The sequence below is a fragment of the Symphalangus syndactylus genome, chromosome 2 (genome assembly GCF_028878055.3).
Source record: "Symphalangus syndactylus isolate Jambi chromosome 2, NHGRI_mSymSyn1-v2.1_pri, whole genome shotgun sequence".
NCBI lineage: Eukaryota > Metazoa > Chordata > Mammalia > Primates > Hylobatidae > Symphalangus > Symphalangus syndactylus.
Genome location: NC_072424.2, coordinates 13,292,980 through 13,319,627, shown reverse-complemented (window position 1 = coordinate 13,319,627; position 26,648 = coordinate 13,292,980). Strand labels below are relative to the sequence as shown.

At 49.1% G+C, this 26,648-nt stretch overlaps 1 protein-coding gene across 10 annotated transcripts in view; it reads right to left on the bottom strand.

Moving 5' to 3' along the window:
- CTBP2 (C-terminal binding protein 2) overlaps positions 1 to 26,648 on the bottom strand; it is a 173,416-nt gene that overhangs the window by 134,174 nt on the left and 12,594 nt on the right. For 3 of the 10 annotated variants that reach the window (XM_055246067.2, XM_055246027.2, XM_063616940.1), the window contains one exon: positions 580 to 791. The exons of 6 other annotated variants lie outside the window; for them this stretch is intronic. The gene's annotated coding sequence lies outside the window, so the exon portion shown is untranslated. Of the gene's footprint in view, positions 1 to 579; positions 792 to 2,766; positions 3,020 to 26,648 lie in introns of those variants that run through there. One more of the 10 variants, XM_055246042.2, reaches the window with a different exon arrangement.

Genomic DNA, 26,648 nt, shown 5'->3' with positions numbered 1-26,648 from the left:
ACAGTCTTGATTCAGGAAAAAAAATAACTGCAGAGCCCCTAAAGGACATATAAATATTATCTATTGATTTATGTGCATCAAGTCACTAACACTGGGAATCCTGAACTAACTTGCACACATATGTAATTACTCAATTGCATTTCTGCAGTTTGGAAAGAATGGACAACCTTTTAGCATGGATGTTCATGAGGGTAGCAATTCACAAATGCTGTTCTCACATGATGAACACATAAATACACACAAGTATGTATGTTCAAAATGCAGGGCAAGCGTGCTTTCTGAATTAACAACTCAACATTTTCACTGTGAAATTAGATTCTTGGGACTTGTAATTTTACAGTTTTCACTGAAGCATGCCAAAGCCACATAGGTGCAACAGGCCTTCCTCCTAAAGAAACCATGCCAGCACAGCTCTCACTTGCCTGGTGCACTGGGCCTGCACCACACATATTATTATTCTCAGAGCATGAACGCCAAGAAAGAAAACCGAGACTCAAAAGCCCTTTATCCCAAGGGTTGTTTCCTCACGTTTCAATGTACACTGTGCAAAAACATGCAACACAGATGAACAAAACTCACAAGGTGAAGGCGGTTCCTCCGCTCTTTCCAAAATCAGCCAAGCCAACCGGTACAAAAGTCACTCCCAATACGACCCCATGGACATCTGCTGAGACGGGACGAGGCAAGAGGGGGCTGTCGACATAACCAGCTCTACTTGTCACCAAGCAAGGGTCCTGTCACTCTCGGGTTTCCATGATGGATTTCCTCTTCCGCAGTGTTCTGGTCTAAGGCTGGGTCAAAAATCTTTCAGTCAATACACAGAAAACGAACCAGCCATACATACAACAACTCAAATGAATCTCAAAGGGAATTAAGCCAAGTGAAAAATCCCAATCCCCAAAGGCAGCAATGCTGTAGGGTTCCATTTATATAACATTCTTAAACGACACTGGAGAGATGGTGAACGGATTAGTGGTTGCCAGGCTTAGAGACCAGGAAGTAGGTAGGACACGCCAACTCCAGAACTTTCTTTGAGCAAACTGGGTCTTAGAAGCTGGTCAGCCGTGTCTATCCATGTGTGTCGACCATGTGCTTCAGCTGGGGACTGTCCTGGCCACCTGAAGTGGATGTGACTATAAAAGGGCAACAGGGGGGATTCTTGGGCTGATACAAATAGATACCTACCCATGCTAAAATTGCACAGAACTAAATACACAGCCAAATGAATGCATGTTACACTAGGGATTTCTGAATAGTATCCATGGATTCTATCCATGTCAATTTCTCCGCTGTGTTGCCATTACCAGAACTCTGCACAATGTTATAACTGGAGGGCACCAGGGAAAGGGTTTAAGGGATCTCCTGTATTACCTTCTACCCTGTGAATTCATTCTGTATGTGAATCTGCAATTACTTCAAAATAAGTTTAATTTTTAAAATAACAAACAGATTTGTCATTTTTTGGTTTGTGTGGTTTAGCTCATGCTGGCCACTAAGTAGGGCAATTCCTTTCTTTAGGGGATCAGCGCTTACAAGGAGGGGCCATGAGGAGCTGGCCCTGGTGACACTGCTTACGCACTCAACTGGGATCCGTGTCCTCCGGCTCCCCAGGGGCCCCGGGGTGCATCCTGTCTCTCGAGAAGCCAGAGCTCACAATTCCTGAACCCTGACCTTCTCCCACTGGAGCTGGCAGAGATGCTCGTGCTACGTCAATTCTTTCCTGGGAGTGGGCATGACTGACTCATTGTTCTCTCCCAGGTGCTGCCAGCTGCCCAGGCCACACCCAACAGAGGGCGCGTTCCCTGACAGAGCAGCCCTGGAGGACAGACCAGAAGAGAAAACCAACCCCCAGGGCAGCTCTTTGCTGGGCAAGTGCCACTCTGGTGGGTAATAACTTCAGGACTCCCTGACCCAGTCTGGCTAAATCGAAACTACAGAGCAGGCTGGAACAGGCCAAGACTGTCCCCAGCTGACACACACAGTTGTACGCTGGGCTGGCCGGCTTCCAACCCCCAGCTTGCTCAAAGAAAGTTCTAGAGCTGGAGTGTGCTAGCAGATCGCCAGGGTCAGGGGACACCCAGAGCTACGCCCCTGCTTCTCGAGCCTGGGGACCCTGCTGGTGCCCTCAAACGCCACACCAGCCTTTTGTATCACCCGAAAGGTCTTTGTGGCACTCTGTGTCTTTTCCCAGGCCTCCCCTGCTGCCTCCCTTTTAAGGAGGGCTGGCATACTCAATGCTAGCACTCCCGGTAACTCCCTGCTGATTCAAAGAATCCAAAAGAAAATTGCAGGAGCGTCTTTGCTGTTTCCGCCTTTATTAGCTTCAGGGTTCCACTTTTTTCAATTCATTCGACAGTTTATCTTTACTATCTCTCAGCAACAATAATAAAAGTACCTCCCTCTCCCAAAATGTGCCACTAGGTACACGTGTATAGATAAAAAATATACAGATTTTAATAATACTATTTTTTGAAATTCTATAAACCTTTAAATAGCCACTTACCAAAAAAGCTGAACCACTTTCAAATCATCAACATTGCTTAGCTTTAAAGCTGCTTAAAACACACAAACCAGTGACTCTTCCACACAAACAAAAATTATATTCTACATAAATTAAATATATAATTTGATTAAACATATTTATGTCTTTGTGATGACATTTAAAATAGAAGTAATCATTTTCTTTTTTAAAACAAAAACTCTTTCAATTATAATTCAAAGCTGTCAAACCAATCTTCTGCTACAGATCTTTTAAATGTCACATACCTTCAAAAGGGGATGGCAGTTTCCTTTTAAATATGCAATTCCAAACAGTGCCTTCTGAATCAAGAATGTATTAAAATACACCGCTGGCATTTATCTCGATGAAGTATCGCCCTCTGCCCCCTCCCTCCTGATAGATATGTACAGACGCACAGCACTCAGATGTGTTTCTCCCCAGTGTAACTTGGGTGCGCTTGGTGCCACTGCCACTGGCTGTAGCCACAGGGCTCAACACCAAGTCACACTCCTAACACCTTAAGGGGACAGAGGTATCCTCTCACGATTCTTCCAGTTTTCTTCCCAGATGGCTTGCTGAACTCTGTGTAACCCAATTTTGGCGTAGCATCAACAGCCCAATTGTAAGACAGTGTTAATCAGATGCAAAAAAACCTCCAAACTCATTCTCATAAGTCAATGACCTACATATTCAATTGCTTATTTGCCATCCGAGTAGCAAACACCATGCTATATTTAAACACAGAGCATAGATGTATCTTTCTTCTAAAATGCTCAGAGAGATAGATAAGCCTTATACTTCAGCCCTCTTCTCATCTTAAGTAAACCTTGTCAATATCCGGTGTTTGGAAATCTCTGAAGACAACAGTCTGGTCTATTCTGCCATTGTCTTAGTAAGGAGGTACTAAGCATCATTTTCATAAAAAGCAAACATCCCCACTGGAACTTAAGTCAATTGAAGCTTGCCTTCTTAGCACCTGACAAATAGTGCTCAGATAATGGCTCCGAGTGAGTTAAGCATGGGTCATATGCATGTCACATACTCACTGTCCAAAAACCAGTCAACAGGGATAGAGTGAATGGGACACTCAGTGTCCAAAAACCAGTCAACAGAGTGACCAGAGTGATGGGGACGCGAATGTTTCCTAACTGCTGTACCTCGGTAGCAGAGACGACATCCAGCAGAGATGACAGCAAAAGCAGCAGAAAGCTCTTGAGATCTGGGTTAAGAAAGGGAGCCATAGCTCAGGGGCTGTCCCTCTGCCAGCCTCTTGGTATTTCACTCAAATCGGAAGTGTAAACAAGTCGGTCCCCAATCCCCAACCAATGTTTGTTCGAGGGTGATGCTAAGAACATCTGAAGAAGTGTCAGGGCTGAGCATTCGAGAAACCAAACAGATGACATGCCTAACCCAGTCTCAAGCCAAAGCCAATGCCGTCCACCTAAGAAGCAGGAGTGGGCGGAGGTTGCAGGAGGGTAAGAGGAGCCCAGGGCTCTGGCCTGTACCGCTAGACCGCAGTGCAGTGGTGGCCTGGGAGAGGCCCGCTGGACACACCTCGCAATGGGCCAGCTCAGCTGCTGGTGCTTTCCTGCCTTGTCCAACTATGTGACCTCAGGCAAGTCACTTAGCCTCTCAGAAGCTCACTTGGCAGGGTCGAGAGGAATGCTACCTAGCAAGACGCTGTGATTCTCGGTAACTTAAGCTCTAATTCCACTTAAAAATAGGCAGTCATGAAACTTAACAACCAAAGCAAACTCAGAAGTCACTGGGACTTAAAAGACATCAAGAGTGTGGGGGTGAAAAAAACAAGAGTTAAGGGGCTTCTCTCTTTGGGTTCAGGCTAAAATTCTCTTCCTTGGGTGCTGACCTCCGTTCCTAGGGTATGGATAGGAAGCGCCAGAAAATGCCATCCATGAGGCCAGGCCCCACAAACTGACGTGTGATACAGCTGAGGATGGAGACAGCAAAGGCAGAAAGCCACAGATGAACCAAAATACATGGCAGGGCCAGGCCCATCAATCAGGACAAGCCACGTACTTGTTCCTTCCCTGTTAGGGCAGATGGGCTCGCACCTCCCGGCCTCGGCCCTGGAGAAGCTACTGTCTGCTCCCTTAGGCACCAACATTCCTTATTTGATCCTTGCCATCAAGCTTTTATTCTGATCACCACCCCCCCGCTATATAGACACACATATACACATCTATAGCTATTTCCACATTTACACACCACATTCACATCTTCCACATACACACACATCCAAAAGAGCTTGTGTGCACTTCTGATGGTCAAAGCCAATAGCCCATTCTCAGCTGCCATCTGTCTTGCCTGCTGCACCACACATGTGCATACACATACACATTCTCTCTCTCTCTCTCGCTACTCTACTCTACTCTGTCCATCCCAATACTGCATCAACTATGAACAAGCCAGGTACTATTAAGTAAGGAAGGCTGGAAATTAAATGAGACATAACCTTGTCCTCAAGGAGTTCAAACAAGAAACAGCCGAGTGTTACATGAAGTAGGCACGGACAAAGGAGGGAGGGCAACTCTGCCTCAGCCCCATGCCCATGCTCTCAAATCAAAGGCACTCCAGAGGCTCCTTACCACCTGCCTTCTAGATACTTCTGTCCAACTGCATGTTCCATCAACCCCTCCAACTCAGCTCACCCGTAACCACTGACATCACTGCCTCACCCCTTGTAGTCCCCATCAACAACCCAAACAAGACCAATCCTGCTCTGATCTCATGTCTGTGTCACTGGAACCAACAGGCCTGCCTCAACCACTGTCCGCCTGCACATCTGAGAGGCTGGCAGGTCACCAGGGCTAGCCCTGCACGTCAGCTCCTGGGAAGAAAGTAGAATGTCAATCATCTTCTCTCAAACGCCTATCAAAAGCCCCGCTGAGATCAGTAATTTTTTGGGAGAATAGACCTGTACCAATTGGCTCAGTGTTTGGTGAGGTATTGTAAATTTGACCCTAAATCAAACGGTATCCCTAGAAGGACCCGCACGGAATGGCCTCCTCTAAACATCCCTCCACGTTGTACTTCTGACTCTTTCCAGCAATCTCAAGCACAAGAAGCAGTTGTGGGAACCCAGGCCTGGCATCTGTTGGCAGACCATGGTTGGTGGCAGAGCACTTTACAGTCGTCACTATGCCCTATACGCAGCTCCCTGTGGCAAGGCGTTTCCTTGAAGGACACACGTCATCCCTCCCTAAACTCAGAGAGAGCCGCCCAACTTAAGTTATCATGTTATAGCAACTGTTGTGAAATTTTTGGTTGCTGTATTTGCATTTTAAAACCAATTTTGGCCCTCCCCCAATCTCAACCCCTATTACGGCATCCTGTTTTTTGAGTCCTCAAAGAACTTTCTTGAAAGAGGTAGGATATAAATACATAAAATGGAATCCACTTGAGAGAACATTCTAGTAACCCTATAAAACATGCTTCTAAAAGTAATGACCCCAGAGACTTGGAAGAGCTGGCTGTAGCTTCCCGAGGCCCATGAGGCTGGCACACCCAGATGCTGGGTTCTGGGGTGGCCCAGCTCACGGTGAGGCTGCTCTGGGAGCAGCTGTTTAGAACACCTACTTAGCCAAGTGTCCGTCCTCACACGGAAGCAAACTAGGACAGCATGTGCTACCATGTGACCATCAGTAGGCTCCAAAAATCCACTTCTGTCAGTCATGAATGCAAAACAGTGGGCACAGATATTAGAAAGAACCAGGAACACACCAGGTACCAAAGGCCACGACCTTCATTCTTGACTTACTAGCCTGGAGCTTCATCACAGAGCATGGTATTTTGGGGACTAGAGGAAGCAGGGGAAGGGAGAAACATTGGGAGGTGCGGGGAAGGAATGAAGGAACAAGAATTGTTCAGAATAGCCAGGAAAAGCAAGAGAACAGGCCCCACCCTAATATAGAGGACACAGCTACATCTTCCAGAGCATGTGAACTCCACAGCCCATGCCCAGCAGAGCCAACAGTGCAGACCCCTGCCCCTATCTTGCTAGTAGGGAGGTGGGGGTCAAGGGAGAGGAGGGGGCCCTACCCACTCACCCTCCCATCCCACTCCACCACCCAAGCAGAAAGCCAACATTCTGTAGGGTGGTTTAAAAAATAGCTGACTTCCATACATGATTGGTGGAAGCATAAAATGTTATAACCACTTTGTAAGACTAAACATACACCTACTCCATGACCCAGCAATTCCATTTCTAGGAACTTACCCAAGAGAAATGAAATCATATGTCCACAAAAAGACATGCATGAGAATGGTTCACAGCCACTTGCTCAAAATAGCGAAAAGCTGGAAACAGCCCAAGTGTCCATTAATGGGTGAGCGGGTAAAGAAACTGCGGTCGAGTCATTCAGTGGAATACTACTCAGAAGTAAAAAGGAACAAGAGAATAATCTGGCCCAAAATGTCTTAAAAATCTCAAATACATCGTGTGTGGCATGAAAAAAGCTTCATGCAAAAAGGTACATGTGTCATAATATACATATTAAATTGTATGTATACATGTATATGCTGTGTATAATGTACATACATGTATCATGTAGTATTACATGAAATTCTAGAACAGGCAAAACTACCTCTGTTGAAGGAAAAGAAACCAAAACAGTGGTGGCCTGAAATGATCAGGGAGGTGAGGGTGGGGACAGCCTGGCAGGGCCCCAAGGGGACTTTCTGGAGTAACTGTAGCTCTTGGTAGGGGTTTGGGGGTACGCAGGTATGTGCGTGTGTTAGAACTAACCAAATGGCACACTTCAGGTCATGCATTTCATTTGACCTCATGCTCTTCCCAGCCCCTTCCCCACCAATCCCCACTTCCCTCCCAACACTTCCCCTAAGTTTTACCTCAAAGAAAAAACAGAAAGAACCACAAACAGGTTGACCTTAGGTCATGAGATCCGTGCTCCAGGTGAAGATCTGAAATTCAGCCAGGAAATGTGGTCAAACAGAAGACGACAGGGGCTGGGGGCACAGTGCGTCCTGCCGAACCCCGGGGTGGTGTGCACATTCATTGTAGGTGATCAGACCCACCTGTCCGGTTTTCCTAACAAGAGACTGAAAACAATACCAAGACAACCTTCCAAAGGAGACTCCAAAACCTCAGCTGGGAACCTTTTACTCAGAGCGATTCACAGGAGGCCTGTGTCTGGAAGGAGGAGCACAGAAACACCTGTGAGGACCAAGGCCCTGGAGGCACAGGGAGAATAACTACTCCAAGTCCAAGTCTGCAAACAGCATACGACAGAGCAGCAACCACTGCCTGTGAGTTCAAGGAGGTCCAGGACACGGTCAGGGTTGTCTGTGCTAATGCAGGCTGATGAAACAGAGGACCCTGCACCGAAAAGGGCCCCCAGGAAGAAAACCCCACGACAATGACATGTGCAACATGCTGGCTGTACAGGGCTTGGAAGCAGGGCAAAGAACCCCCAGGTATAGCCCACAGGATTTCTCTTTTTTTTTTTCTTTTGAGACGGAGTTTCACTCTTGTTGCCCAGGCTGCAGTGTAATGGCATTATTTTGGCTCACTGCAACCTCCGCCTCCCGGGTTCAAGTGATTCTCCTGCCTCAGCCTCCCGAGTAGCTGGGATTACAGACGCACACCACCATGCCCAGCTAATTTCTGTATTTTTAGTAGAGATGGGGTTTCATCATATTGGTCAGGCTGGTCTCGAACTCCTGACCTCAGGTGATCCACCCACCTCTGCCACCCAAAATGCAGGGATTATAGGTGTGAGCCACCGTGCCTGGCCAGCCCACAGGATTTCTAGCCTTCCCTCGCTGAGCCTCTTTGGAGGCAGGGCAGCCCTTGGCCACGGTTCCCCAAGAGCAAAATGATTACCACAGGTCCACTTGGAAACACACTGCTAAATGCCACACGACTTGAACGCAGCTGCTGTTAAATGCTGTGTCCTATAAAAGTGGGACTTCTCAATCTGAAGTTGCGTTCCCAGCTCAAGTCATATGTGGGCTGCACTTACAAGCCTCTCGAGAGGCCCAAGAGGCTTTTAAAGTATTAAGTATAGAAAATACATGCAACTTCCCAGTTAAAATATAGTGCGTGGACACTCGAAAAGGTCAATGCAGCCTCCACTCCATTTTCATTACTGATGCTTCACCCAGATGGTGGGGAAGGTACAATAAAAGCATATTTAGAGACCGACTGTACTGCCAGACAAGAGTAGCGGAACTCCAACTCCCAGGTTGCCTTGATCTGAACAGGTTCTAGAAACTGCCAAGCATCGCCCCCTCATTTTAGAAGGAGGCACACTGCCACCCAGAGAGGGGAAAGGGCTTGCTGTCCAAGCTGGAGAAAATTCCTGGGTATCGCCTCTGACCCACTGTATCTCAAATACAATGTGTGTTGGCTTGGGTCTTCCAAAAACCAAAGCCAAGACACGATCAGCTCTGGAAGAGACTTCTTGGGGAGGCAGACAGGCGGGGAGGCAGAGGGAGACGCAAGTCTGACAGCAGATGCAGATGAGATGGCAGGGAAGGCAGGAGGCTGGGAAGGAGGAGTCTTCACCTGCTGTCCCCGGCTGGGAGCAGCCCGCAGAGCACAGGCTGTCTGGGAACGCCATGCTGGATTTCCACTGCGGGATTCAGAACGTAGCAGCTGGGGCCACCAGTCACTCACATTCCCAGAAGCAGAAGATCAGGAGCGTCTTCGTGGCTGCCACACCATGCCAGGTCACTGCTGCAATTTTACAGCCCGACTTGCTTCTAAACTTCTCCAACGTTTGAAAATCAGACTTTAAGGGCACCTAGCCGAACCCAAAGTGTTTAGGTGGATGTCATTTGGGTAGGTGTGAGGCCCCCAAACAAGGGCAGAAGGGAGGGGCAGAATCTACAGGACTCAGTGAATAAATGGGCAAGAATGAGTGAAGTGAAGCCATGAGGTTTATTTAGGCTGGTCAGTAGGAGACGGCACTGCCTTCTATCTAACCTAAGCAAGTGTAGGACAGCGAGGGGGCAGCGGCGGGTTGGGACTACCCGACTCACTATGCTACTTATGTTCACATTGTCTGCTTTAATAAACAAACCTAAAATTGTGTATCAGCTCAACACATGAGAATTTGATTTCTAAATCACAAGAACATCAGGCTCATGTTCCTAATAGGCAACTCTGCTCCACAGAGTGCTTCAGGCACCCAGAATCCTCCCCTAGCACCTAGGCATTCTCTGCTGGATTTTCCACATCCAGCTGACAGTCAACAGGAGAAAAACTGGGCAAGGCACACTTGTTTCTTAATTACTGCTGCCGGGAAGCGACACACATTGTGCCACCCACATTCCATGTGGGAAATATCATGGAGCCTCCGACAGATACTTGGGGTGGTGGAAGGAAGCAGGGCCCTTTGGTGGACTCCTGGTGGTCTCCACCATACTCACCTTCTGTCTCAGTCTTAGGTCAGGCTTATTTTGGAGGCATTATAGCACTCTGAACACAAGAACCCTGGATGATCTGACCACTGAATCAAATCAGAAGAGAGAGGTCAACAACTCTAGAAATGCAACTAGTAAATCCTCTGGTAACAAGTGGAATTTCCAGCAACTGCCTTTTTGTTGGAAAATGCCAAACTCTAAAACTTTTGCAAAAACAGGCTCATGTTCTAAGTCTAAGACATCATCAAACCTTAGACCAGCATCATTTTATAAACCACCAAGCGAGAAAAAAAAATGCTGTCAGTTAAACTGTGGCTTGTGATCAATTTTATGACACAACTTGAGTCCAGAGATGTTCAAGTGCTGAAAACCCAATACAGTGTCTTCAATGAAGTCTTCCAATAGCCTTGTCAGAAACACAGGAATGACCGTTTCACAGATGAAGGCCTGGGGTCCCCAGAGTTGGGGGACTTGGCAGCAGTCAAACAGCTGGTGAGGAGCGGAGTTGGAGGAGGGGGACTTCCAACCAGCCTCTGATTCGGCACCTGGTAGAGTCCTAATCCCTGCAGCTGTCTCCCAGCACACCCCCAAACTCTCAAAGCCCAAGCCAAGCACCAGTATTCGCACATCCGTACAGACTGCATCCAATGGCAAATCAAGCACCTTGGGTATATAATACTTATAAACTTATTTGAATAAAAAAAACTCCACTGAAATACGGGTTTTCATCTGCACAGCACTTTACCAACAAATTCCACGACATTCAAGTGAGGAACAGATGATGTACTGAAATACCAACAACAAGAATCCGATTTGGTAAACAGCGGAGTGCTATTTTCACATCATCCTAATGAATTTAGTTTCAATAAACACAAATCAAGCAAACACTCGGAAAATTTTAACAGTATGGCAAAATGACGCTTAGAATGACAGCCCCAGAAGACGAAGTCTTTTTTGACAAGTGACAGATAGCGCAAGGAGAGAAGAATCAAAATGGATGACTGGATTTAAACGGCCTGCCTGTGGCCTACATCCCTGAACTTGGCCCTGCATCTGCTTGCTAAATCTCCTTGACTGTGGCGGAAGCAGCCAGGAGAAAGCTCTAGATCCCTCAATCCTGCTCAAGCTGCCAGGCACATTCTAAGAGCATGTGTCTGGTGCATGGAAATCCACATACAGCAGGTCGGTGAGCACCCAAAGACGACCACACAGATTCAAACTCTTGCCCATAGCCTCCATCTCAGTATGACCTTCAGCATCAAGCACCGATTGCTGGGAAGTATCTAGAGATGGGAGAGGACAGGTCAAGGCAGACCCAGCCTCCTCCTCAGATCCGCTCACCTGCCTACCCATCCCCCAAAATGTGTCTCAATCCCATCGTGCCCTGAAAGTAGTGCCCAAGTTAAAATCTCAGCAAAGAGTTTCACAAAGTAGCAGTGAAGCCAAGCGTGCAACGATCAGGCCAGAAACTCAAAACCAGGGGACAGGGAAACAGGCTCATGCGCTGGTGGGGGACTCTGCAGCCTGGAGGAGCGCAGGCAGGGCCACCTCTTCGGAGGGTGTCTGAGCAGTCCTTCAATCTGAATCCTTTGTTTTCTCCATCTGACAACAGAGGCTTGTTGTTTGGAGGGCGTAATTACAACGCATTTGAACACAACTGTAAACTCTAAATCACTTTAAAGAGGCTAGTCTAGTCTTTTGAAATGACTGTTTTTGCCTTGGAAATAATAAACCAACATGAACAAATTTAATCAAAGTTGTATTTACAAAGACTCTCAAAGCCTAAAGAAGAAGTATACCATCTCTCCTCCACACTGTGAGCTCTACGGGACAGGGAAGCGTCTCATTCCTATTCAGCCGACCCTGTGGAAGATTACAACCGACTTCTGAATGGCAGGCACTGCCTAACACGGCTGGAAGATTGGAGCAGCCTCTTTTTGCATGGGTGATAAAATGTGGTTCCAAAAAGAAATGCACATAAAGGCATGTAAAACTTAGGTAGGATATTAGGCAAGAAACAAACTACAGATCAGATTTGAAAAGGACACGATCAGAAGGAACAAATGGACACATTCCGAAGCCATGTCCTGGAGCGCTAGCTACTCGCTGCATGCTATTCTGATAATGCAAATATTGAGCAGCCCCAATGACCAGATTTAACAAACCCATCGCCAACAGCCAACACGACCAACATCAAGTAATTCTGTTATCATTCCCAACTCAGAGGTGGAGAGACTGAGGCTTAGAGTCTCATGCCAGAGTCCACGGCAGTAAGAGCAGATTCAAATCTAGGCCAACACAAGTGCACCCAGCGGAAGCCCCCCGTGCCCTGCTCAGCAGAGACAACAGGGCAGGAGGAAGCAGGGAGAAGGGAAGGTCCATGCCTCTGTAGGGACCTCCTGGTGGGGAATTCAAGTCCCTCTGCTTCCTGGCCCCCTGCTTCAACCAGGGGAGTTCACAGCACAGTTCTTGTTCTGAACCCCAGGTAGGGACCACAATCCTACCGCTCCCAGCAACTGCTGGTGACTCCTCTGAGCAAAGAGCACTCTGCCAGGCAGACCAACCGAAGCCCACACAGGCTGGAGAACCAGGCTGGCAAGCCCCTCCTTTTCTGCCACCCCACCACAGCAGCCCCAGACACACGGTGCGGGAGGACGAAGAGAAGCTGACTGTGAGGGAGGCTGAAGCGCCCAGCACCCTGGGCCACCTCTGCGGGTCCTCGGGGAAAGGAGCTAACAGTACAGATGCGTGTGGCCAGGCCTCCTCCCATCTTCCCCCAGCCTTTCCCCTTGTTCCCTCCCAACCTGGAGAGGGAGTCAGGCATAGCTCTCCCCGCTTCACCTACCCTGCTGCTTAGCTCCTCCTGCCCCCTGCCCCCGGTATACTCAACCCTCAATAATACTAAAACCCACGTTAATACTAGAACCCACGTTCATCCCAACAGCCAACCCCCAGGGACCTTAGCTGACGTTCACAACCTCAAACCTTCCCGTCATAAGCAGCAGCGAGACTACACTGTGCATGGATGCCTTAGTGTGCTCCCACTCACTGCGCTGGGCCAGAGGGGAGACCTTCTTGATCCAGGTATCACTGTTATGTTTACTTCCTCCTGCACCCCAGGAGGAAAGCAAGTCCCCAGTCTCTCCGACTCTTGCCTTCTACAAAAGCCCACCAGGAAGGAAGCCAATGCCCAGGAATGCCTCCAGGTGTCCTCTGTTCCCTGCAGCACCCACTCCACGACCCTCTCCCCACTGTCCACAAGACAGCCTCCCACCTTTGTAGGCCAAGGATTCCCATCTGAGGGCTCTAAAAAAAAATGTAAGGTCCCGGAATCCCTTGAGACACTGGAAAGCCAGATTCTTTTTCTATAGAAAAGCATGTATGACCTTCCCCATCCCATCCTCCATCGCCTCGTGGGGTTCCTGGGCTGATCCCCCACCCAGGAAGGAAGTCTCAAGAGGTCCATGGTCTGAGTCAAGCCCTCCAGCTTTGTCTCCTAGGCAACAGCTGCTTTCTCCTTCCAGCTACACATGGACCAAGGCAGGAAGATCCCAGCCTCCCTTCATTTCTGGCATTCCAGCAGCTAGCCCTCCTCTCCATCCCCACATGCACAGGCACCTCGCCCTATGGGGCTCATTCCACTGCATTCTTTTGAGGAAGTGAAACAGGCCTGAAAGATGACCCTCACCTGCTGACGGGAAGCCAGGCCACACCCGGCTCACCACTCGGGACACTTCTCGGTGTGTGGCCCTGGGTGCCCTGGTGCTGCTCTCCTGCCTGGCCCCACAGCAGGAGCGTACCTGTCAGTCAGGTGTGCATTTAAGGAGTCAGCCTCCCAGGGCAGCCTCCTGCCCTCTGACCCTGCTCCCAGTCTGTGGGGCAAGGAAGTTAGGACTTACCTGATTCTCCAGCCCATCCCTTCCGGCCCACGAGCAGAACAGGACAAGTGGCCTCAGCTGAGGGGTGCTGGCTGGGCAGTGGTTCCCTACCTGGTTGTTCATTAGAGTCACCTGGGAACTTTTTATTACCAAGGCAGATACCACTGTGGACCACACACGCAGAAGTGGAGGGTAGGATTAAGCTCGGATCTGTTTTCAAAGCTCTCCAGGTGATTCTCAGATCCAGATAAGGTTGAGAACGAAGGGGCTGGCGGGACCCAGGCAGGGGGTGGCCTCCTAGGGGAGGGTGAGCTGGTGAGAGGGAGGCCCAGGCTGGCCCCTCACCCTCACAGCTCACAGCCTACCTCCTGTGAAAGGCCAGCCCTGACCTCAGGGTGCATGGGTGGGGCTCCCCAGGCCCCAGACCCATCCCCTTGTCTGGCTCACCCAGCTTGATCGCCTGCCCACTGTTCTCTGGTTGGGTGGTCAGCTCCTTGCAGGCAGGAGCAGGTCAGGCTTGTTCAGGCCACCACCCAAGAAAAGCGTCGGCCACACTGTTCCCCCACCCCAACCCCTGGTGCCCAGCTCATTAGCTCTGAGTTGAAGAAAGGCCCTCCTCTTTCGTGTGCCTATTGGAATGGGACAAGGTACTGTGCAGGATGTGGGAAAGAAAGAAAATGAACCCCATGGAGCCCATTCTTGCAGGAATTATGCCCTCAGCACCTTCCAAGCCTCCCTACTTAGGCCTCTTTTGTTCCTAAAACAAACCCTTGCAGAGAATGTGACTCACTCAATCTTCAACATGCACCTACTACATAGCAGGGGCCGACGAACTTGAACAGTCATCAGTTGACAGTCAGTTACAAGACACCGTCCAAAGGCTACCTATTAGTCCCCCCAAAATAGCTTCATTAGCACACGGACATCTAGGGGCAGAGACGTAAAACATTCTCCCAAAATGGTAACAGGCTGTTTCCCTGATGGCGTTGCCCAGGGCCTTGAAAGAGCCAGGGGCGATTTCAAATGGGCTCCGGGCTCGTGTCAGGAGCAGGAGCTGCCTTTAGCGGGACACAGGTCACCAAACCTGACCCACCCAAATCTTCAGCACTGACATCACCGCCGAAAATGAGAGGTTTGTTTACAACAAGGTCTCATATTCCTGCTTATTCTTTACCTAAAAATCTGAATTTCCCATGTGGGTCCTTACACATCTGTATCACCAAAATCACAATTCGCCAAGATACTGAAAGCACCAACAATTTCTGAGTTTAAGGAGAAGAGACAAAGAAATCAAGATGACAGGAAGAAGGATGCAGGAAGATGTCACCAGTTTGCTAGGACGTGGGCCTCAGGACTCAGAGTCCCTTCTGGGGGCAGCGGCTGTGGCCGAACCCAGAGCAGAGTCTCGGGAACCCCTCAGCCTTATTTCCTAAGGGGCCTGGGAGTCCCTGGTGACTCTGGTGGGCTGGTCCTGAATATCCCAGCTCCTCTGTCCTCACCATCTTGTCAACCCCACCAAGGCTGCAACCAGTTCCCTCCAAGGATGGTGACCTGCACATACAACATCAAGGCACCGACTTTATCTTTTAAATGCACAATGTGCTTGAGCCAAAAACAAAACAAAAAGCCTCTCCAAGATGCTTTCCTGAAACACACTAGGCTGAAAAAAATGGAGCCCCATTTCCTCTTATTTTTAATTTTACATTGGCTGTGTTTATAATAAAATAGAATAACTTATTTATTTGCTTACCTTACTTGGAAAGACAATAAATTGGAAAGGCTTCATAAATCTCACAGGGAATTCCTTTCAACAAGGACTGTCAGCAAAAATCCGTAAATAACCTTCTGCCAGCCTCTCGCAATCACCTCCACCACGTTCTTTTTCCTTCCTGCTTTTGTACTAATCTTCTAGCAAACAAATCAAATCACACACCAAAACGTTTTTATTCTTATCGAGGTAAGGCTCACAAAACATCCGGAGTCCACTGGGGCTACTGACTCACGTGGCCTCTGAGAAGACTCAGCTGCAGAGAAGACCCCAGGGCACCGCATGAGGGGCACCTCTGCACCCTCATAGCCAGCCACGCTCCTCTCACTAACTTAAAAAAACAGAGGTGGTGATTAGCTTCAGAAGCGGAGCCAGAGATGCTCTTATAACAATCGCAGCATTAATTCCATCTGGAGCAAATCATCCGCAAAGCCCTAGACACACACGAGGAAACAAAGTCCAGGGCAGGTTGCTGATAGGTCCTGGTGCCTCCTCCCACCCAGACTCAGCTGGTGTCCACAACGCAGCCTCCACTCACCTGGCTCCCTTATAATCTCAGTGTCGCTGGAGCTTCTGGTCAAGTGCACTTGTCCTGGAGCCGACTGAACCAAGGGAGCCAACGGAGTCACGCTGGGTGATTCGAGACCATCCCAAGCAACACGGACCTCATGCGGCAGGTCCTGTCCCCAACCGCGCTGACACTTGAAAGGCAACTGTTTGAAACTCGTTCAAATGGCTGTGTTTGACTTGAAACACATCCGCGTTTGACGGGGCTGGTGAAAATGACCTTCGGCAGTTCAGAAACAGCGGAAGATGGACAGTCTCACACTGAGGTTTCAAGGACTGTGCTAAAAATAAGATTAACTAAGAGGCAGAGAAGGAGGCTTGTGGATAATCAAATGTGCAAGGTTGGAAAGAGCCGCTGTAATCAATTTACATATCAGGAAAGGGTAATTACCACAACCAAAGGAACATTTCTCCAAGCCAAATGGTTAAAAAAAAAAAAAAAACAGACCAGCAAACCACTACCCAAATAAATGGAAAACAAACATGTGTGTTTCCAGCCAGGATGTCAAATGCCTTTCAGGCTCCGGACTACAGAGCTTCACCCTGCGACCTTGATTCTTGGGTGCGAGATGACGAACTTAAGAACTCCAACATACCTGTGCCCGTCCGTCTCTTCACTCGGCTAACTGTGCAAAGGAACCGGCTTTTGATGAGTCCCACTGTGGTTTCCATACAGCAGCTGCCAAAGAGCTGTGTGTTCCTGGGAAAGTCACTGAGCTTCTCTGAGTCTACTTTGTCTCTAGCCTGTGAGCGGCGCGTTAGCCATTACTGTTATGCATCCACCAAATACATCTCCATCTTCCCTGCTTGGCACATTCCTGGCACTCAACAGACAGTAGATACTATTGGCCAGGCAAGGTGGCTCATGCTGTAATCCCAGCACTTTGGGAAGCTGAGGTGGGGAGATCACTTGAGACCAGGAGTTCAAGACCAGCCTGGCCAACATGGTGAAGCCCTGTCTCTACTAAAAATACAAAATTTAGCCGGGTGTGGTGGCGCACACCTATAATCCCATCTACACGGGAGGTTGAGGCACGAATTGCTTCAACCCGGGAGGCAGAAGTTCCAGTGAGCAGAGATTGCACCACTGTACTCCAGCCTGGGTGACAGAGCTAGACTGTCTCAAAAAAAAAAAAAAGAAAAAGAAAAAAAGATGGTAGCTACTATTATAATTATTCTACCAAATTAATGTATTTCTAATATTCTTGAATGAGGGCAGAGGATTTTCTTAAGTGGTCCCCTTTCAAAGTGATTTAATACTGCACGCCCCCAAAAGACTGTCTGCCTTGTTTTTTTCTCGACTGTTCATTAGCCCGTTTTTTGGACTCTGGGAGCTTCCAGTCTAGGCCAGCTGGGCCTGGGCATATAATAGCAAAAGCTACTCACCTGAACAAGCACCGCTGGAGGGGCTCTCAACTCACTTCCCTCTAAGTCAGCTGGAATTTTTGGATCCACCCAAGGGAAGCAACTTCCCCACCCAAAGTGTGGAGATAGATGTGGAGCCCCAGAAGGGTCCTGGGAAAGCATCTTGTACTCAGGACACCATGAGGCCCTGTGGCTGCCTAGAACTGCGGCCCTACGCACATCACAGAGCACAGGTGGCTGGTGAACTGTGAAAAGGTCCCCAGATCACCTTTCCAGGCAGTAAAGAACTTTGCTCTCAGCATCCGAAAGCAGACCGGTGGCCACACACATTCGCAACTTCCACTCAGCGTCTAGCACACCCCTTCCCCAACCCTTGCTGAACTGTCCCTGAACCCTTAAGAAGGACACAATAGGGTGTCCGCCCACCTTTCAGCTACTAACCCCACGCACCCGAGTGTCCTCACACTACACTGGGAAGCCCCGCTGAAATCTGCTAAGCTATGTATGTCGTGAAGGGTATGTTTCCATCATACTCACTGCATGGCAGTTTGTTCACAGACGACCACCCAGAAGCCAAGAATGCTTAGACATTAATTTCAGGCCAGGAATCAAGGTCACATTTAGTCTGAGCTCAAAGGCATCAAAGGGTTTTCTCATACTGCAAATGCATGCATACAAGATGCACCGAGATCAAGAGAATGCCAGTCAGGGCTTGGCCAATCACGATGACTGCCGCTTCCACCTGCCCTCAGCCTGACTGATGTGATGAGGGAAAGGGACAAAGAATGAGCTCCGAAAGGACATTGTGGGCAACGACCAGAAAATTAGCAAATGCAGTGACCCCCGCTTAACAATTTTATAAATTCCAAGACTCATCTCAAGTTTCTCCCAACTGAAAGAAAATAATATTAAGGGCCGGGTGCAGTGGCTCAGGCCTGTAATCTCAGCACTTTGGGAGGCCAAGGCGGGTGGATCACCTGAAGTCAGGAGTTCGAGACCAGCCTGGCCAACATGGCAAAAGCCCATTTCTACAAAAAATATAAAAATTAGCTGGGCATGGCAGTGGACGCCTGTAATCCCAGCTACTCAGGAGGCTGAGGCAGGAAAATCACTTGAACCCAGAAGGTGGAGGTTGCAGTGAGCCAAGATCACACCACTGCACTCCAGCATGGGTGACAGAGTGTGACCCTGTCTCAAAAAAACAAAAAGAATTATTAAAAATCACAAAGTGGCTGGGTGCGGTGGCTCACACCTGCATACCCAGCACTTTGGGAGGCTGAGACAGGTGGATCACTCGAGGTCAGGAGTTTGAGACCGGCCTGGCCAACGTGGTGAAACCCCATCTCTATTAAAAATACAAAAATTAGCCAGGCCTGACAGAGTTGCCTGTAATCCCAGCTACTCGGGAGACAGAGACAAGAGAATCGCTTGAACCTGGGAGGCAGAGGAGAGGTTGCAGTGAGCTGAGATCACACCACTGCACTCCAGCCTGGGTAACAGAGTGAGACTCTGCGCCCCCCCCCCCCCAAAAAAAAGAATAAATAAAAATAAAAACAAAAACCATGAGACAATGAGTCAGTTGCAGCTCATATCCCAGAGTGCAATAGGGACTTCCTGCCAAGCATCTCCTCTGCTGGGCACCTGGGCACAAGCCTCCAAGCGCCTTCTCATTACCTCCTCCTGTGAGAGGAACCAGCGACTCGTGTCCTATTTGACACATAAGGAGCTGGCAGGGTTGGAAGTGGAGCCCAGGATTGCAAGCATGGTCAGTCATCAACCCTCGGGGCCGGCACCAGCCTCGGGGCAGCTGACCTTCCCCACCTCAGAAGCTCTCGTTCCTCTGGACTTTCCACAAACCACCCTTCTTGACCACAAAAAGGTGGCCATCCTGACAGGCTTCTACCTTCAGGAAAACAAATGGGGACCTGAGGGCGCTCAACTGCCCCAGACCACCCAGGAGTCACAGGAGCACGGAACAGTAACCAGGGAGACAGCACACAGTAAGCACATAGCAAGCACACAGTAAACACACAGCAAGTACATGGCAAATGCACAGCAGGTACACAGCGAGCACACGGTAAGCACATGGCAAGCACACAGTAAATACACAGCAAGTACACAGCGAGCACGCGGCAAACACATGACACGCACACAGTAAGCACGCTGCCCGGCTCCCTCCAAAGCCACTTCCCCCACAGAGAAAGGAGAAAGCGGCCCTGGCCTGGCAGTCACTCACAGTCCCTCTGGACCTGGAGCCAGCGGCTATGGTGGACGAAGAGGCACCTGTTCCCAGGCACGTTCCAAGAGGGGCTGGTGGGACACAGTGTGGAGAGGCAGCTGTTGTGTGAGTGTCCCTGGGGAGCCCAGGGAGCATGGCCTTAGATGCACCAGGGCCTGCAAGTGTGGCCCAGAACTGCCCACTCTTGGGTTTGCAGGAGGCGGGGGCGGTTTGCCTACTTTGCGGAGGAGGTGGTTATCTGCTGGTTTCAGACAAGACTCAGACTGCAGTGACTGGCTTTTGGTCCGACCTGTCCAGACGAGCCAAGCTCCTGGAGTCTCAGGCATCCCTAGGATGGCACTGGGGAGAGGGAGGGTGTCATCCAAGCCAAGTCCATCTGTTGTGACCAGAGCACCCCTGGGGTTCATGCAAAATCCTTGGATATTACAAATGTCCTGGAAATTACTGGCCTCTCACACCAGCATCTACCAAACTCCTCACACTTCCCAGGCTGGCCCTTCTACTATCAAAAAGGATTGATTTCATTAGTGGTGGCTGGGGGCTGGGAGTCAGGGCGGGGAGGCACGAACTCCACAGGAGCACAGAGAACTTTCCTCGGTGATGGGATGGTTCCGCAACCAGCCAGTGGCGAGCCTCGATTGTCAAGACTTGCAGAACTGCATGCTAAAGGGTGTTTTACTGTATATAAATTATTTCTACATAGGATTTTGAAAACTTGATCCTTCTCAAAAAGCAAATGATAAAATTAAATGACTTGCTTTATGCAGTGAACTGTGAAATCCTCTGCGGCCCCCAAGAGCTTTGCAACTGAGGGGTGGCTGAGCCAGCACACACCCCACCAGGCTTCCGTGAAATCATCAACACCCAGAAGACACCAGGAGGAAGGATTCTGTGAGACACATGCTCGCAGAGGCTGCCTGAGATGCAGCTCCACTTCAGACGGTTTACTCAGGGAAAATCATTTCCTTACCTCCCGTAGTTTAGTGGCTAGGACATGGGAGCTGAAAGGACATGGAAGCTTGAAAGGCTCCTACCTTGGGTTCCCTCTCCCACATTTAGCCTCAGCACACCCGCTTCAGCCTAACTCCAAACCTAATGTGGCCACCTCTGCCCACCCCAGCTCGCGGAAATCCACCAGTTTTGCTGAACTCCAGATAAACCCTCCTTGCTCTTCCTTCCCTGCAGCCCGGCAGCCCCCCCACGACATCCTGCACACAGTAGGGGTGCACCTTCATTCCACAGGCAATGTTGAGAAGAAGCAAGTTCGCCTCAACCGGCCAGGCGTGGTGGCTCACACCTGTAATCCCAGCACTTTGGGAGGCTGAGGCAGGCAGATCACCTGAGGTCAGGAGTTCAAGACCAGCCTGACCAACATGGTGAAAACCTGTCTCTACTAAAAAATACAAATATTAGCTGGGAGTGCTGTAATCCCACCTACTCAGGAGGCTGAGACAGGAGAATTGCTTGAACCCGGGAGGCGGAGGTTGCAGTGAGCCGAGAACTCGCCACTGTGCTCCAGCCTGGGCTACAGAGTGAGCCTCCATTTGAAAAAAAGAAAAAATTCACCTCAATGGCACTGCATTATCACACCATGTAACATGTTTAAACCCTATGTCTAAAATATTGTATACCTATTTTTATTTGATTTACTAAATTCTAAAGCTTTTCTAAATCTCTAAAAGGTAGTTTCCCCAGTAATGCATAACTGCTTAATTGGGAAGTGTACAAAACATAATTACACTGCCTAAAACTACAATATTGCTTATGGGAATATCTCTGTTCATGCATTCCACTTTATTTTGTATTTAATCTCTATTAAGATGTCTATGTGAAAACGGATAGGTATTCTTCATGAACACCATAAATCATAGTCATTTCTTTGCTAACTCAAGTCCAAAAGCGGCCCCAAAAGAAACTGCCAGGGCCCCAAAGACTATCACTTTCCATAGAATCAAGCAGACAAGCTCCTTGCACAGAGGCCTCCATGCAGAGCCCCAAACACCTAGCCCTGGGCCAATTAGTCAGGACATAATTTCTCTCACCATAAATAGCTCTGCATGCAATTCAAAAAGCACCCAGATGCTCCCCAGAAAGCAGTCACTCAAACCAAGAAGAGCAATTCCTTTCTGCCCAAGACCCCAGTTACAAACCTTGTATCAAGGGGCAAACAGAGTCCCTTAAATCCTTCTTCATCTAAGGACACCCGTGGATACTCTTTCAAGTTCACCTTTCAACACGGGGGACTCCTGCTAAAGGCTCCAGACTCTTGAAACTGGATTCTCCTGCTTCCCTTCTGGCCTTCGAATTTGCACACACCCGCTCATCCCTAGAATAGGGTTACGTGAATACACAACCATTCTCTAGACAGCCTGGTATTGGTGGAGGAGAACCAGTTCGGATCTCACTCGATCATTAATTAACTGTGAGCCCAGTCTACGCGGCTTGCCAATTCCTCAAGTGGGAAATAATCGCACTGCCTCACAACAGGGTTGTTACTAAAAATAAAATAAGCCAATGTATAACAAAGTAGTTCTGCAAACAGAAACAAGCTAGGTTATCAGCCTCACTGAAGCCTACTAATTAATAAATTCCCTGATCTAGATAAAAAGGATTTGCCACAAAACGAGTTCACTCTCAGTTCTAAAACAGTCGGTATCACTCCCAAATCAGCTTGCATCATGATGAAACAGGCTAGAGGCACAAGTGAGGGGGCGCTCCCGAAGGTTAAGCATATCTGCCTGCAGTGGGAGGTAAATGCCCCTTTTGCTGATCTATGTTCTCGCTCACACGGGCCAATGTTAAAAACATCGACTGTGGCATCCATCTTTGACTTGTGTACACAGATTGTAATAGTGTGCTTCACTGAGCAGTTCAGATTTTACTAAAATATAATCTGCAAAGCCAATTTCTTTTCTAGCAGGTATGCTCTGACACTGCCCAGCCTCATCTCAATACACACTGCTGCCTGGTCAAGAGTGAAATGTCAAGTGCATCTGAATAATTGGAACTGGCTCCAATTTTAACAGACACCCAGGAAATCTCCCCTGCCTTCCTAGGAATGCCTGGTAATGTTGGAGGGGAGAATCCCTCTTCAGAGAATGAGGATGAGTACAGCAGAAATCCATATTCCAAGTTTCAAATAATTTAGTGAGTTATTTGAGTTATATAAAATCTTCTTTCAACCATTTTTCATGCCAAATGTTCAATAACTAGACTCGAGTGTGTGGGTGTGTGTTGGGGGGAGTGGTTTGTTTTTGAAGAAAGCCAATCTGTGTGCTGCTGTTGGCAGGTTTCGGGCTGGCTGCATCAGGCACCCCCTGGAGGAGGTGGCTAAAAATACAGATGTTAGGGCTTCTCCATCGGGATGAAGGGTGGGGCCCGCAGGAGACTCCTGGCCAGGGGTGCCTTGGGGACCCCCCTGCTCCAGAAGCCATCCTCTTGAGCACCCCCAACCCCAGGTACCAGGGCCTCTCTGGGGACTGACTGAGTCACTCGTGAAAACCACCAAGCCCACCCAAGCTTCGTAGTATTAAAGGTATCTGCTGTCCCTTGGGGCAGGGTAGGGCAGGGCAGGACAGGGGGCCAGAGAAGGATGCTAGCACTTATCTGCTCCCTCCTGATAAAACAGGGCACAAACAGCCACTCCCTGCTAGAAAGAAGGAGGCAGAGTTGACGGGAGGATTTGTCTTTCTCAATGACATTCACGCCACCGCCACCGTAACTACTGGGATTGCCATGAATCCTACTACTATCACCACCACCACCACCACCAGCACCACCGTCCCCAGTAATAATAATGGTAACAAACAGCTAACGTGGGAGCACTTCCCACATGCACCCACATCTTATTCATTGTGCACACTCTCCAGGATTTGCAAACGAAGAATATGACATTCTGGCCCCAGAGCCCTGGTCCCTGGCCAGCTGAGATGCCCTTGCATTCCAGCATGGGTGGTTTCCCAAGGGCATTTTCAAGGACCATTTTGCTTTCCCAAGTGAGAATTTTTTTTTTTTAATTTGAGACAGAGTCTTGTTGCCCAGGTTGGAGTGCAATGGGACAATCTCGGCTCACTGCAACCTCCGCCTCCCAGGTTCAAGTGATTCTCCTGCCTCAGCCTCCCAAGTAGCTGGAATTACAGGTGCCTACCATCATACCTGGCTAATTTTTATATTTCTAGAAGAGACTAAAATATAATCTGCAAAACAAATTTCTCCAGAACCAATTAGAAGAGACAGGGTTTTGCCATGTTGGCCAGGCTGGTCTTGAACTCCTGACCTCAGGTGACTGGCCCGCCTCGGCCTCTCAAAGTGCTAAGACTATAGGCATGAGCCACCATGCCCGGCCCTAAGTGAGATTTTTTTTTTTTTTTTGGAGACAGCGTCTTGCTCTGTCGCCCAGGCTGGAGTGCAATGGCACGATCTTGGCTTACTGCAACCTCTGTCTCCAGAGTTCAAGCAATTCTCCTGCCTCAGACTCCCAAATAGCTAGGATTACAGGTGCGTGCCACCACACATGGCTAATTTTTTGTATTTTTAGTAGAGACAGGGTTTTCACCATGTTGGCCAGGCTGGTCTCAAACTCCTGACCTTAGGTGACCCACCTGCCTCGGCCTCCCAAAGTGCTGGGGTTATAGGCATGAGCCACCCCACCCGGCCCCCAAGTGAGATTTTTTAATAGCATGAGTTGAATCCAAAGAAACTGCTGGTCCATGAAATGACCAGCCCACCCTGAAGGTGACAAACTGTCTGCTGGACAGGCACCTTCCTTACCCCACCTTGCCATTTCACGCACATGACCTACTATTCACACCTGGAGCCTCACAGGAAGCACAGAGCAGTTAACACTGGCTGGGCGGAGAAAAGAATATTTGAACATTTCAATCAGAAGACATTCGGTGATGCTGTACGCACATGCGTACTGTGCCTGGACCCTAGTGGGTGCTCAGTTAGTATCCGTGAATGAATATCCTAGGAGGAGATGATTAATTACCACCCCATTGCCAGGGCCTGGGGTCAGGAACATGCTCAAACACTCACAGCAGATCTGCCACCCAGTTGCATCTGGTCCAGTTACCACAGCTGCTACTGACTGAGCACCCACAAGAAACCAAACAGGATGCCACCAAGCAAGTCGACAGCCCTGGCCACTGACCGGCAAATGCACCCATTCCTCAGGGACCTGGAAGGGTGAAGGGAGCGATGACGACGTGTGCACAGAGGGAAGGGCAGACACAGTTCCTTTTCCTGAACAAATATGCTCCTTGGAATGTGGCCTGTCATGCCCACGTTCACTGTGGTTTATGTACTCTATAAAAATGGTACTGAGACCTCAGTAGTGAGAATTCAAACCTGAGCCACCCTTCTCAACAGGCTTCACCTGGGCAGGGCGGCTGGGGCAGGAGGCTCTGGGCCCCCACCCTTGCCCATCAGGCAAGGCAGTTTTTTTCTTCCTTCTCCAGGAAGAGAAAGTAGGTCTTAAATAGAAAGTAAATATTTTACTGGGCATTTCTTGGAGTGACCTAATACATAGTAACACCCCACAGACTAAAATTAACCTCGTGAACAGTTTTCAGTTCATTGCTTTGGGCCCCAGGAATCAATGAGAAGACGGCTGCTCCCAAACTAAGCCAGCCCCACCAGCCACTCCCCTTCCCTACCACAGGGCAGGACATCTTCCAGGTATTTTTAACATAGCACCATGACAGGCTTGGCAGCTCACACCTGTAATCCCAACACTTTGGGAGGCCAAGGAGGGAGGATTGCTTGAGCTCAGGAGTTCATGACCAGTCCAGGCAACATGGTAAACCCCATCTCTACAAAAAATACAGAAACTAGCCAGGTGTGGTGCCATGTACCTGTAGTCCCACCTACTTGGGAGGCTGACAAGGGAAAACTGCTTGAACCCGGGAGGTCGAGGCCACAGTGAGCCATGATTGCGCCACTGCGCTCCAAGCCTGGGCGACACGGTGAAACCCCATCTCAAAAAAAAAAAAAAATTCTAACAAACACATACGGTATGTCAGGCCAGTTCTAAGGGCTTTATAAACATTACTTCACTGAATCCTTACAACACACCCTCTCCTTACCCTCATTTTACAGATTCAGAAACTAAGCCCTTTGCAAAGGTTTCCCAGTGTGGAGAGAAGTCAAGCACTTCTTTCCATCCCTTCTTTGCCACACTTCCTTGAACACTCTGTCCCCCTTGTATCTCATTGCCTCTACTAAGCTCTAGGAGGGCAAGACCATCTCTCCTTGGGCCCAGCCTCAGTGTTTGAAAGGAAGAAAGACATTCATGACCTTCCAGTGGGGCCTCTCTCGTCACCAGCCACCAAAGTGAGCACAGCAGTTAGCTCAGTGCTTTCAAAGTGCACTGCCAGGGCCCCTAGAGCAAAACTTGGATCTGAGCCAGGACCCTGACATGCCAAGTCACCACCAGGCTGCAAAACTCCCAGCTACCAGAGTGACCAAAAAGGTGGTCTATGTGCTACTGCAGTCCCCTTCCCACTAACCACAGCGAACCCAGGCTCCCCCGCCCACCCTGACCGCTGCTGTAGAAGACAAAAGAGAATTAGGAAAGAAAACTCCTTTTTTAAGCTTCCTTGCTGAGAAATATTTTAAAGGACTACTCTGAGGGGCCAAGTAACATACAGGATTTGCTTCTAAGCTCTCGGGCCTGGCTGGGACACAACCAGGGACCCAAAAGCACAACTGGGTTGAGTCGTAACCCCCCTGCCTTCATCCTCTGTGGACATGAGAGCCTCAACTAAGACACTCACGAATTTACCACAGGAGCGTCTTCCTTTGCCCACTATTTGGAGCCATGTGGCCAATGTAGGATAGAAAAAAATTACCCACTATTCAAGGCCTTCCTTAAATGCTGAGGAAGACATCACTGCAGACACAATTCCAACTTGAATTGTGAAA